The following is a 13,361-nucleotide window of genomic DNA, read 5'->3' on the forward strand; positions in this document are numbered from 1 at the left end:
CCGCAAGTGGCCGAAATGCGTTTCAGCATGCGGCCTCTGCAGGAGAAACTGCTGTTTCCTGGCAAAATCAGGGTGGCCACGATATTACAAGAAAATGTTGAGATTTTGTTTTAACCCATTGAGATCCATTTTGCTTTCTAATTATTCGTCTGTCTATCACCGGAACCAAGACTGTGAAATGTGGCTGATACCAAGCACACAGAATAAGGCCCCATGCACACCACCGTATCTGCATCTTTTGGCGGATTGGATGCGGACCCGTGTGCTGTCCGCATCCGTATGCCCGTCCCGCAGCCAAAAAAGATTGAACATGTCTTATTCTTGTCTGTTTTGTGGGTAAGGATAGGACATTTCTACAGGAGTTATAAAAAAAATATGGTGGCATTCACACAGCCGGGGATCCGTGTTTTTGCGGATCGGTGATTTACGGACCGCAAAATGAATATGGTTGTGTGCATGAGGTGTAAGCAGGGGCGCACCACCAATGAGCCTCAGGCAGCACCAGGTAGGGGCAAGAGGGCGGCAGCGGAAGGGCCACGGGCAATGAGCGCTTTCATTGTGGCAATGGGGTTAGGTTAAGAAATTGGCGCTTTCTATAGGTGCTGTAGGCCATGTTCTTATGCACATTTTGGCAGTAATAGCTGTAAATCCCTGCACTTGGCTGGAGGGTGAGACGCGCCTATTGGGGTCTCGATTTACAATACACCGAAGGACCTCATTAAGTGGAAATCTCGCCCAGTTTACTGGCACTTTTATTAAATCCTTGCAAAGTTAATGACCTGCACAGCCATATTTCCCCCCGTTTTATATCCACCCTTTCGCTGAGAATTGTCTGCTGGAGACCATTAACACCATATATTCATCTCTTCTTCCTCAGGGATACTTATGTGATTAATTACTTGAATATCGCTTCCGCTAACCATGTTCCCCTGACATTTAACCACTGCTGGAGACCGAGGCACAGACATAATGAGGTATCTTGTCCATTGCGATGACATACCGTATAGTGCCGCACTCTCTATACATAAGACGGAGACCTCTCTAATGATTTATATTATATAGTAGTGGAATTGTGTTTAGATACTAACCGTTATCATCTCCCCATATTAATGTGTTTTATTGTATTACATTCACTTATTGTACTATATCTGTACAGGAGGAGGAAGGGGGGACGGTATTTTGGTGTTTTCTTTTGCCTTTTTTTTAATATTATTTGTATAAAATGAATAAAATAAAATATGCAAAATTCACCGTCTACTAGATGAAATGTACTGAGAATGCACTTTATAGAATTCGAAACAAGAAGTTGATGTGTTGGAAGCAGGAAAAACAGGCAAAAGGAATGGGAAGGGACTTTGACAAGGGTCAAACCACGATGGCTAGAAGATTGGACCACCAGTGGTCTACATACCGCGGAGGTAGACCAAATGGCTGCTATGTGGCCTGGGATGAGAAGAGTCTAAACTCATTCTGCTTCCAGACAGCATTTTCCTGAAGCCGCCACTAGATGGAGCTCATTGCAAACAGATTTTTACCATTAAGTGGTAGCTGTATGCATTCCTATGCCCTGAGCTCCCCCTAGTGGTTGCTGCAGGCAGACAGTTTTATAACGTACTGTGCGAAGGGAAGCAGACATATAGAGGGGATTTATCAAAACTGGCTTAGTTGCCCATAGCAGCCAATCAGATTCCACCTTTCATTTTGGTACAGCTCCTTCGGAAAATGAAAGGTGGAATCTGATTAGTTGCTATGGACAACCAAGCCAGTTCTACTTTACACCAGTTTTGATAAATCTCCCCCATAGAGTTGTATGGGAGAGATTTATCAATGTATTGATACCACACATTGAGAAATGTGGGGTTCAGAACTAACGCCATATTAATGAACGTTGGTGAGGCAAGGGCATTATTTTTTTATACAAAAATTCCTCCACCAAAAAAAAAAATTTAAATTCCTTGGAAATCTCATAGAGAGGGAGGGCCTCTTACTAGGTTTTGTTATGGTGCCCTCCCTATGATATCTATGTTCGCCCTTGATCTTAGCTACAAAACCACAGGTCTTGGGGGCTGTTCTCAGGTTCATTGATTGCGTGGAGGATGAAGGCTAGCCACTGAAAAAGTTTAAGGGATTGTCCAACTTTTTTAAAAATAAAAAATTACCCCAAGCCAACAATTGTCAAAAATTGTCTACTGATCTATTACATCCCCCGCCACTTCCAGCACTGTCACCCCGATCCTATCCGCTTGCTTTGTCACTGGCCTTAATGTCTCATGTCATATACTGCTGAGGTCAGTGATTGACTGCAGCAGTGTCCGGTGTAGCCAAATGTTCATTGCAACCAAGGAGATGACATCATGGCTTAGTCGGAGGGAAGGATCGAGTGCCCCCTGTACCTATCTCCATAGCAGACCCCCCCAAAGTGAAGGAGAGCAAACCGCGCGCGCACGGCATGCTCTCCATTTATTTCAATGGAATGTCCCATAGAAATGAATGGAGAGCACACACCGCGACGAATGGCCGCCGCTCCGTTCATTTCTGCGGCCAGCACTCGGCTATTTTTGTCAGTCCTTAGAAATGAATGGAGGGCGGCTGCGTATGCGCCGCTATTCTTGATCCCGTTCTGGAGATAGGTGTGGGTCCCAGAGGTGACACCCTAGTGATGGGCCACCAATGTCTCAGAAGAAACAACCCCTTTCATCGCAGTCCATCTTCAGGAGTCATGTGGAGTCCATTACTTGACGGGTCCGAGCTGTTTTTGTGTCACAAAGGGACCCTATACAATATTAGACAGGTTATGTTATGGCTGATTGGAGTCTGTATGTGATACGGTCAGAACCGGAAGGTCTTCTGGCTCCGTCTGTGTTCACCATCGCTGTAATACTGAGAATAACACGGATGAATGTGTGCGTTTTTTACAGTCCTGGTACCAGCGTAGCATCTCCATACAGAGCAATATGTGGACAAGATCTGCACTGAAACTGAAAAGGAATTTTGGGAAATTTCTGAGAATGAGCACCACTGTATCTGAGCTGCAATACCAGACACAGCCTAAAGAGCGGCGCTGCTTCTGGATCGCATGCAAATAAACTTTGCACCCACCTACAGCCGCAGTTCCTGATATCTCCAGAGTCAATCGTGGAATTAATTCCAAACCCCTGGTGCTAATTTCTTCTTAAGAACCCCTTTTAGAAATGACAAGAAGGACGGTTTTATACGGCAGGACGTCCCTTGTCCTTATGAACTGAAGTCGATAACAGCAAGATTTCATATTTTTCTGCAGTGTGTTATCCCGACAGTACAGTCAGGCAAGGTAAAGCCATTAACATAGGCTGCATTTCCACTGATTGACATGTAAATCAAGCCTGACGGGCAGCTGTCATCATTTCATCATGTCATGCCCATAAATCAACACTTGGTGGCAGTGTTCTCTATGTCTCCTGCCTATGCTGCTGTTCAGAGGTGATTGAAATATGACAGGAGCCCGTCTAATCAATCAGCGCGGCAGAGCGGCCATTAACTACCGCACGACGACTAACCGTTTTACATTGATGCTCCCTGCATACTGATATAATGACATCTTCCCGGCACTCATTTAAATACAGTCTGCGCCAAAGTGACATTTCGTCTGAGGCTCTGTCATCGTGCAGCAGCTTTATACTTCATAATAATATGGCGGACACCGCATGGCTCGCCACCGGTGTCCATCGTGAGACCGTGGGTTCTGTGTATAATGGAGAACACTATGCAGATGTGAACAGAACGCTTGAGACTGGAAACCATTGTTTTCCGCAGGGTGTGATGGCTAAAGTGCAATTGTTTCTTCTTATAATACTGAGTATATACAGTAAATGTCAGATCTGTCAACAACAACAACTTGCTGACAGTTTCCAGATAACAGATCTCTAACCAAAAAGAAAACTTGCCAAAAAGTTTTTTTTCCGCTAGGATATGTCCCCATTGTCTTATAGGTGCAGGTCCGCATTTACACTAGTAATGGAGCCCCAAAAGTTATGGAGGGCGCACTGCGCATGTACAGCCACCCTCCATTAATTTCTATGGGGCCGCCGAATATAGCCGAGTGCTGGCTCGGCTATTTCCGTCGGCCCCATAGAAATGAATGGGAGCGGTGGGCGCACAAGCGTGGTGCATTCCCATTCACTTGTATGGGGAGAGCACTTGGCGCTGGCCAGACCTCAGGAACAGGGCCGGCGTCAGCACCCGGCCTACCCGGGCAAGTGCCGGAGCCCACTGCTCCTGGGGGGGGGGCCCACTGAGCTGCTATGAGCACTTCCATCAATGACACTGCTGTCATTTCACTTACACAGTGCCCCTCTGGTGGGCCCTCTGATAGTCACATGAGGCCCTCACCCCGTACTGTGCCCCCTTATACCCTGGATTGTGCCCTCTTACCACACCCTGTGCAGTGCCCCTAGTCATTCCCTGTACTGTACCCTCTTATACAGGGGTGTCAAACTCAAATGCATCGGGGGCCGCATCAGCAGTTTGGTCACCCTCAAAGGGCCGGTTGTATCTGTAGGACTATGTGTCCACTCACTGTATAATCGTATCTCTAATAGTTAATGGTTACCGTATGTATATAATCGCATAAGGAGCGCTGACAGTGGCGTTGCTAGGGCTGGTGTCACCCGGTGCAGTAGAAAATGGTGTCACCCCCCAAGCCCCCCCCCCTAGTAGTTATTAACCCCTTTTAGCAGTCCCCTGCTGGGACTGCTGAAAGGGGTTAATTATAACTACTGTGGGAGCAAAAGAGGGAATAATTAGCTACACTGAAGAGGGGACTGAAAGGGGTTAATAAATACTGTTAAGGAGGGACTGCTGAAAGAGATTAATAACTACTGTGAAGGGGCTTCACAGTAGTTATTAACCCCTTTCAGCAGCCCCCTTCACAGTAGTTATTAACCCCTTTCTGCAGTCCCCCTTCACAGTAGTTATTAACCCTTTCAGCAGCCCCCTTCACAGTAGTTATTAACCCCTTTCAGCAGTCCCCCTTCACAGTAGTTATTAACCCCTTTCAGCAGCCCCCTCTTCATAGTTATTTCCCCCTTTCAGCAGTCCCCCTTCACAGTAGTTATTAACCCCTTTCAGCAGCCCCCTCTTCATAGTTATTTCCCCCTTTCAGCAGTCCCCCTTCACAGTAGTTATTAACCCCAGCAGTCCCCCCTTCACTGAAGGGGGACTGCTGAGTTTAATAAATACTGTGAAGACTGCTGAAAGGGGTTAACTACTGTGAAGGGGCTTCACAGTAGTTATTAACCCCTTTTTCAGCAGTCCCCCATTCACAGTATTTATTAACCCCTTTCAGTCCCCTCTTCAGTGTAGCTAATTATTCCCCCCTTTGCTCCCACAGTAGTTATAATTAACCCCTTTCAGCAGCGCCAGCCCAGTAGCCATTCACATACGGTCTTTCCCCCCTTTCAAGTTTCACAATCACCAGCCTTCACCTTTTTATTATCATTATCACTTACACCCGATACAGGAGCCGGGAGGATCAGCTGTGAGGGAGGCGGTACTTACATCTACAAGCGCTCGCCGAGAGGAGGGAGGAGGCAGGCCGGGAGGACAGGCGCTGGCAGTGTGAGTCATACAACATGCGCCCACGCCGCCTGCTTCATTCATAAAGTGGGCGGCGCAGGCGCGTGACGTATGACTCACACTGCCAGCGCCCATCCTCCCAGCCTGCCTCCTCCCTCCTCTCGGCGAGCGCTTGTAGATGTAAGTACCGCCTCCCTCACAGCTGATCCTCCCGGCTCCTGTATCGGGTGTAAGTGATAATGATAATAAAAAGGTGAAGGCTGGCGGCCGGCGGCGGCTACGCGGGCCACATGACAAGGTCTGGCGGGCCGGATTCGGCCCGCGGGCCTTGTGTTTGACACCCGTGCTCTTATACCCTTTTATCCGGTCACGGTATGGCGGTGTTATCCGGTCACTGTACAGAGATGTTATCCGGTCACTGTATGGCGGTGTTATCCGGTCACCATACAGAGGTGTTATCCGGTCACGGTATGGCAGTGTTATCCGGTCACTGTACAGAGATGTTATCCGGTCACGGTATGGCAGTGTTATCCGGTCACTGTACAGAGATGTTATCCGGTCACGGTATGGCGGTGTTATCCGGTCACTATACAGAGGTGTTATCCGGTCACGGTATGGCAGTGTTATCCGGTCACTGTACAGAGATGTTATCCGGTCACTGTACAGAGGTATTATCCGGTCAATGTATGGCGGTGGTATCCAATAACTGGATGGCCATAACTGTATCCCTTTCCTCGCCCACACCATCCTTTTTTAGACCTGGCATGAGCGGGAAAAATATGCAGATTGCGGTGCTAAGGACTTTTTGCGCCACAATCTGTGTCAGAAATACGCCTAACATAGACAGATCTCTATATAATAAATGACCATCTAATTGTATTATTATTCGGGGGTAGGGCTAATATCGTTATATTATATAGACTCTAGTGTATTATACTGGGCCCTGTATTTCCCAGTAGAAAATTGTCCTTGGGAAACACAGTCCTCATCCCTGACCACCAGGACCGGGTAGCGCTCTGTCAGTACATGGAGGCCTCCCCTCTCCGCCACGCTGCTCCGCTGTGTACTGGTGCTTATTCTGACACTAGGGCCGGGTTCACATCCTATTTTTGCCATCCATTTAATGTATACCAAAAATGTATACATTACCAGATGCCTCAGACTGATGCCGCACAGTGGCGTCCGTTCTCCATACAGTTTTATGGTAGAAAAACATATACGTTAATGTATGCATTTTTTACTGGACTCTTCAGGATACAAAAACGTGGAGTGCTGCACATTTCATACATACATCAAACCGATAGGAAAAACGTGATGAGAACCCACGGGGGGGCATTGGACGTACAAAAATTTGCTGTGGGGCCCAGTCAGTTCTAGCTACATCACTGCACAGGAGAGAAGGAGCGCAGGGAGCTGCGGCTAGTGAATGACAGGACTGCCGGCTCCCCTGCGCTCCAGCAATGATAGGTATGTGAGGGGGCCACTGGGGGGTCATTACACTGTGAGGGCGCCTTACACAGTATAATGACACCCAGTGCCCCCCCCCCATTTAGTATAATGACCCCCAGTGAGCACCGTACAGTATAATGACCCCCAGTGCCCCTTCATACAATATAACCCCCAGTATGGGGGCCACTGGGGGTCATTATTCTAAATGGGGGGGGCCACTGGGGGTTATTATTCTGAATTGAGGTCCACTGTAGGGTCATTATACTGTGTGTGGGGCCACTGGGGGTCATTATACTGTGTGGGGGCCACTATTAGTCATTATACTGTGTGAAGGGCCACTAGTGGTCATTATACTCAGGGCCGTCTTTAATATTGATTGGACCCTTGGCAAAGATTTACTTGGGCCCCCTGGATCCCGCCTTCCCACACCTTAGCATGCAATCACGCCCTCCACCACAACACACACACCAAAAATCCACACATCTGGTAGAGTCCAGTGAATGACTGTAAATACTTCCAGTTCTGAAGAGTCCAGCAGCTCAGGATCAGTGCTCTGGGCAGCTGGGCTCAGGCTGGAAGTGAGCACCGCTCTGCAGGAAGGAGACCAGGGCTCGGCTCACCCTAGTGTTACAGTGCACCCCAGCACCCACAGTATGCAGTATAGCACCCTATAGTATACAGCACCACACAGTATGCAGTATAGCACCCCACACTATACAGTACCCCACAGTATATAGTAGAGCAGTATAGCAGCCCACAGTATACAGCACCCCACAGTATACAGTAGAGCAGTATAGCACCTCACCGTATACAGCACCCCAAACTATACACGATACAGCACCCCACACTATACAGTACAGCAGTATAGCACTCCACACTATACAGCACCCACAGTATACAGTATACAGCCCCCCACAGTATACAGTACAGCAGTAAAACACTCCAGGCCCCCCCACAGTATACAGGCCCCCCCACAGTATACAGGCCCCCACACAGTATACAGGCCCCCACACAGTATACAGCCCCCCACACACAGTATACAGCCCCCCCACACAGTATACAGCCCCCCCACACAGTATACAGCCCCCCCCACACAGTATACAGTCCCCCCACACACACAGTATACAGCCCCCCACAGTATACAGGCCCCCCCCCACACTATACAGGCCCCCCACACTATACAGCCCCCCCACACAGTATACAGCCCCCCTACAGTATACAGCCCCTCCACAGTATACAGCCCCCCCCCCCACAGTATACAGCGCCCCCCCCCCCCCCCCCCCACAGTAGACAGGACCCCCCACAGTATACAGGCCCCCCACAGTATACAGGCTCTCCACAGTATACAGGCCCTCCACAGTATACAGCCCCCCCACAGTATACAGGCCCCCACAGTATACAGCCCCACACAGTATACAGCACCCCACTATACAGTAGTTTACAGTATATTAGCATAACAGCCCCTGACACCTTTTCCTGATGTAATCTTCACAAAAAAAGCTCCACAGTTAAGGCAAACTTCTCCTGCAATACTCCTGGTAGGACCTGTGATGACCTCATAGCCATGTGACCAGTAATATTGCTAGGTTACTGGTCACATGGTGATGATGTCATTAAGGTCCTAGAGCACAGCTCTCACAGACACAGTACGCTGCCTGGACTCAGTGCCGGCAGGCATGGCATGGCAGCACCCCCTGTGTAGCTGACAGCCTGACACCCGGGGCTGTGGCTAGCAGGGCTCAAGAGGCAGCTGCCCCTTTTGCCCCTTGGTAAAGATGGCCCTGATTATACTGTATAGGGGCCACTGGGGGTCATTATACCATGTGGGAGCCATAGGGGGATTTATCGCCCAAGGGCCCACACAAACCTGGGGCCGAGCCTGTCCGGCTCCGCTCTCGGCACAGGTGTAGGTCTCAGAGGTAGGACTCGCACCTATCCGACATTGTCTGTGATGGGAAAACCCCTTTAACATTACAAATGAAAATTGTCAGGCGCTAGTGTTGGATTTATCATGAAGTGAGACAGTTGTGTACAAGCGCATGTGTACAGCTGCCTACAAGAATTAGGTCTCATGCACACGACCGTGTCCGTATTAAGGTCCGCAAAAAATGGACCCGCAAAATGTGGATACTTTCTGCGTGCAATCTGTATTTTTTTCACTCCCATCACTTGATATGACTACTCTCGTCCACAATCTATATGCTGTCTGTTCTTTTTGCCGATCCATAGAAATGAATAGGTCTCTGTGCTATCCGCCCCAAAAAAAATTATGGATTGGACGCGGATGTAAAATATAGTCGTGTGCATGAGCCCCCAGGTTGTTCTGAGATCTCCGGGTCTCAGAACGGTGTCTTGGCACTCTAAAGGCTTCACTTCCCTTTCTTGGTCTATTCAGACACTAGGGTTAGGGTGTAACCCCAACCCTTTCACCCGTCTATAACCTGGATACTGGTGTGCATTATAGCACAGGGGCATTCATATAAAAAAGGGGGACCCCATTATTTACTATTTAATTAACTTTAATTATCATTATATTGGACCTGTGACAGGTTCCAGGTTCCTATATGTAAGAGACGTGATGATACAATGTAATCCTTCATGTTATGAAAATAACTCTTTATCGAATATGTTATATGTATCCTACAAGGGTAAATAATCCTGCAGCGTTGGATTATGTGCATTACTCCACAATTACCAATAGGTGGCACTGCACACAATGTAAAATTAGGGAACTTCTGTCGTTCTCTTGCTTTATTATAAATTAATGATTTATTGCTCAGGAGATGTAAGTGGAGCTTGAACCTCCACGCTGTGTCAGATATTAAGGATGTGGACCTGAATGTCCTAATACCTGGGTTTTAGGCATGATTTTGCAGTGACCAGGAACGGGTACGCGCTGACGCCACTTATTCAGTGGGTCAGGATATGGGTGGTTAATAGTCTACAGTTTGTTCGTGACGCCAATTGCAGCGCGCACAGGTTGCTACCACAGGGCCCTTGGTGTTATAAATCACGTTCCAGTTTAGGAATGCCAGAGTGGTGTAATGTCTCTGTATGGTAATTGTGTCAACGGTGTCTCCTACCTGGATACGGCCGGACTCCTGGCTCACTTGCAATAAAATGGAGTGTAGTGATAGGAGGAGTAATAGAGGGATTTTGCAGCAGAAACTGATATCCAGACTTTTGGTAAAGTTCCAACTCGTCTTTACTGAGAGTAACTTTCATCCAAGCAAAATACAGCTTTTCGTCTTAGGTCCCAGCAGGTATTGGCAATGTTTGGCAGGAATTTATCTTCTGCTCTATCAACCTGGAGCTTGCAGGAAAGGACTTTTTTGTAGCTCTAAACATGTGGCAGGAATTTGGCTTCTGCACTACTTTATATCTTCTGCTGTATGGGGACTGACTAGCTGAGGAGGAATATGACTTCTCCTGGGTCTCTGGACTTTACTCACAGTTATAGTCTCAAAGAATGCTTTCTTCCTGGAACTGGAGGTTGTCTGCTTGCTTCTTCCAGCTGAGGCTGCAGGGCTCAGGCAGGGGATTTGATCAGCCTCAGCCGAGACAAGATCCTGGCTTTCTTCCCTATATCTGGGAGACTCCTGAACTCTATCACACAGCCTTCCCCAACAGGGGTGGCTGGCACACTGCCTCTAACTTCCTTCTCCACCCAAGGTGCATGATGTGCGCACAGCCCACTCTGCTCACAGAGGGCGAGATAAGCTGGAATGAACTATTCCACCTTAGAAATACTAAACTGAACTTAAAGAGGACCTTTCACCAGAAAAAAACTTCTAAACTAACTATACAGACATGTAGAGCGGTGCCCAGGGACCCCCCTGCACTTACTGTTATACCTGGGCGCCGCTCCGTTCTCCCGTTATAGCCTCGGGTATCTTCATAATTAGGCTCCACCCAGGGGAACCTGCCGGCGCCTCCTTCTCCCATGCTGCAGCGCTGGCCAATCACAGCGCTCCGCTCATAGCCTGAGAGGCTTTTTTCTCTCTCAGGCTATGAGCTGAGCGCTGTGATTGGCTAGCGCTACAGCATGGGAGAATGAGTCGACGGCAGGTTCCCCTGGGTGGAGCCTAACTATGAAGATACCCGAGGCTATAACGGGAGAACGGAGCGGCGCCCAGGTATAACAGTAAGTGCAGGGAGATCCCTGGGCGCCGCTCTCCATGTCTGTATAGTTAGTTTAGAAGTTTTATTCTGGTGAAAGGTCCTCTTTAAAGAGGACCTTTCACTCGTATACAGACTAAAAACTAACTAGATCAGTGGGCAGAGCGGCGCCCAGGGGTCCCCCTGCACTTACTAGTATGCCTGCCTGGGCGCCGCTCCGTTCGCCCGGTATAGGCTCCGGTGTCTCAGCTCCGTCTGTTGTACTGGACTGATTTTTTGTAGGAGGCGTGTCCCTTGCTGCAGTGCTGGCCAATCGCAGCACACAGCTCATAGACTGGCTATGAGCTGTGCGCTGCGATTGGCCAGTGCTGCAGCAAGGGACACGCCTCCTACAAAAAATCAGTCCAGTACAACAGACGGAGCTGAGACACCGGAGCCTATACCGGGCGAACGGAGCGGCGCCCAGGCATACTAGTAAGTGCAGGGGGACCCCTGGGCGCCGCTCTGCCCACAGATAGAGTTAGTTTTTAGTCTGTATACGAGTGAAAGGTCCTCTTTAAGTCCTTACTAACACATTGCTGCCACCTGCTGGTGAACATGGAAATTGCAACAATATACACTTAACATGGTTTATAATGCACAGTTGTGAAGACATAATGTAAAATCATATGAGATGACAAGGTTAAGGCTCTTAGGAGATTATAGCGGGGTAGAAGAGTTTCGTAACACAACTCTGGGGTGTTACAATTTCACTTTTATTAAGAGGATGCAAAACTGAAAGCTAGATATATGATAGATAGATAGATAGATATGAAATAGGGGCATAACTACCATAGCAGCAGACCATGCGACTGCCATGTGGCCCAGGGCAAGAGGGGGCCCAGTCTTAGTTGGGATCATCCCCTCTTCTACTGGGGGTGAAAACTTGGTCTGGACTCTACCCTCTAAAGGAACAACTTTTAGCAAATGAGGCAGTGAAAAAATTGAAAAGGGTTTAGAAACCCTTCTGTCCTGTGTGGGGGCCTGGTTTGATCCTTGCTATGGGCCCCTTACTTCTCTATGTACTCCACTGCATAGTGTGGGGTTTCGCTCTGGTAGGCAGGATTAGCGGACACAATATAGAGGCAACAACAAGTTCTTTGGATCAAACAGTTCAGTGTTTTATTCACACTTTAGGCAAGTGACAAAACAAGCAGTCATAATCAAACAAAAAGTCACCTTGCGGTGTTGGTGGTGATTTACACCATGCTGCAATTCTGCCTCAAAGAGTCCTTGACCATAGCAGCACCAACCTGTTTTCCCACCAAACAGGTAGCAAGCCTTCATCCAGACACAAGGCTCCCAGATCCCAATACAGAGACATGGCTTCTGAGCCCAGCTGCCTATTTAAGGACAGCCAGGTGCTCTCAAAACTTGGACCAGCACTTAAAATCCGGTCCGGTATTTGACCTCACCTGGCTGAAAATCAGCCCAGCAGCACATGCTGGGAGGAAAGTACCTGTTTTCCCAGACAAAACCTCTCACTGTGTCACAATAGATAGATATGAAATAGATAGATAGATAGATAGATAGATAGCTATAGGGGTCACAGCCGTTGCGACCGGGCCCCCCTTGCCAGGGGCGCTGCATTTTTCGCTTTATAAGACATAGTGCATCTTATAAAGTGAATACATTATGGAAGCACTCACTAGTCTGCGGGAGGCGGGGGGGCCTGGTACAGTGTCAGAATGTAGTGCATGCACTATGACCTGATTCTGCAGGGAGGTCTGATCTGAGGTCTGATCATTATTTCTATTGGTGGAACTTTGTGTGCCCTATTACTGTAGGGGGCACCCTGACACAGTATCAATTTAGCACAATTATTTTGGGGGGACATTATTAGTGTCATGGACACTATTTGTTGGGTGCAGTTATTTTTTAGGGCACTCTGTACCAATATTTATTGGAATGGCACTGTCTGTGTGGTACCAGTATTTTCAGGGGTACTGTTTCTGCAGTATAGTTTTAGGGAGCATCGCGCGCACAGTATTGGGGGTGGCAGGATGGGGTGTTGAGAAGGTGAGAAGATGAGGGAAAAGTAGGAACTAAGATGTCTGCTTGTCAAACTCTGCAGAGACGAGAAATGGCTGAAAGAAATCATCATGGCGGTCTGGTCTGAAAGGAGAAGAGAAGGAAAGACTGGATGTAAGAGATATGTGGCGCTGTATTACCCTGTATGTTTTGTAGCGGTGTATGTAATG

The sequence above is a fragment of the Bufo gargarizans genome, chromosome 10, assembly GCF_014858855.1.
Source record: "Bufo gargarizans isolate SCDJY-AF-19 chromosome 10, ASM1485885v1, whole genome shotgun sequence".
Classification (NCBI taxonomy): Eukaryota; Metazoa; Chordata; class Amphibia; order Anura; family Bufonidae; genus Bufo; species Bufo gargarizans.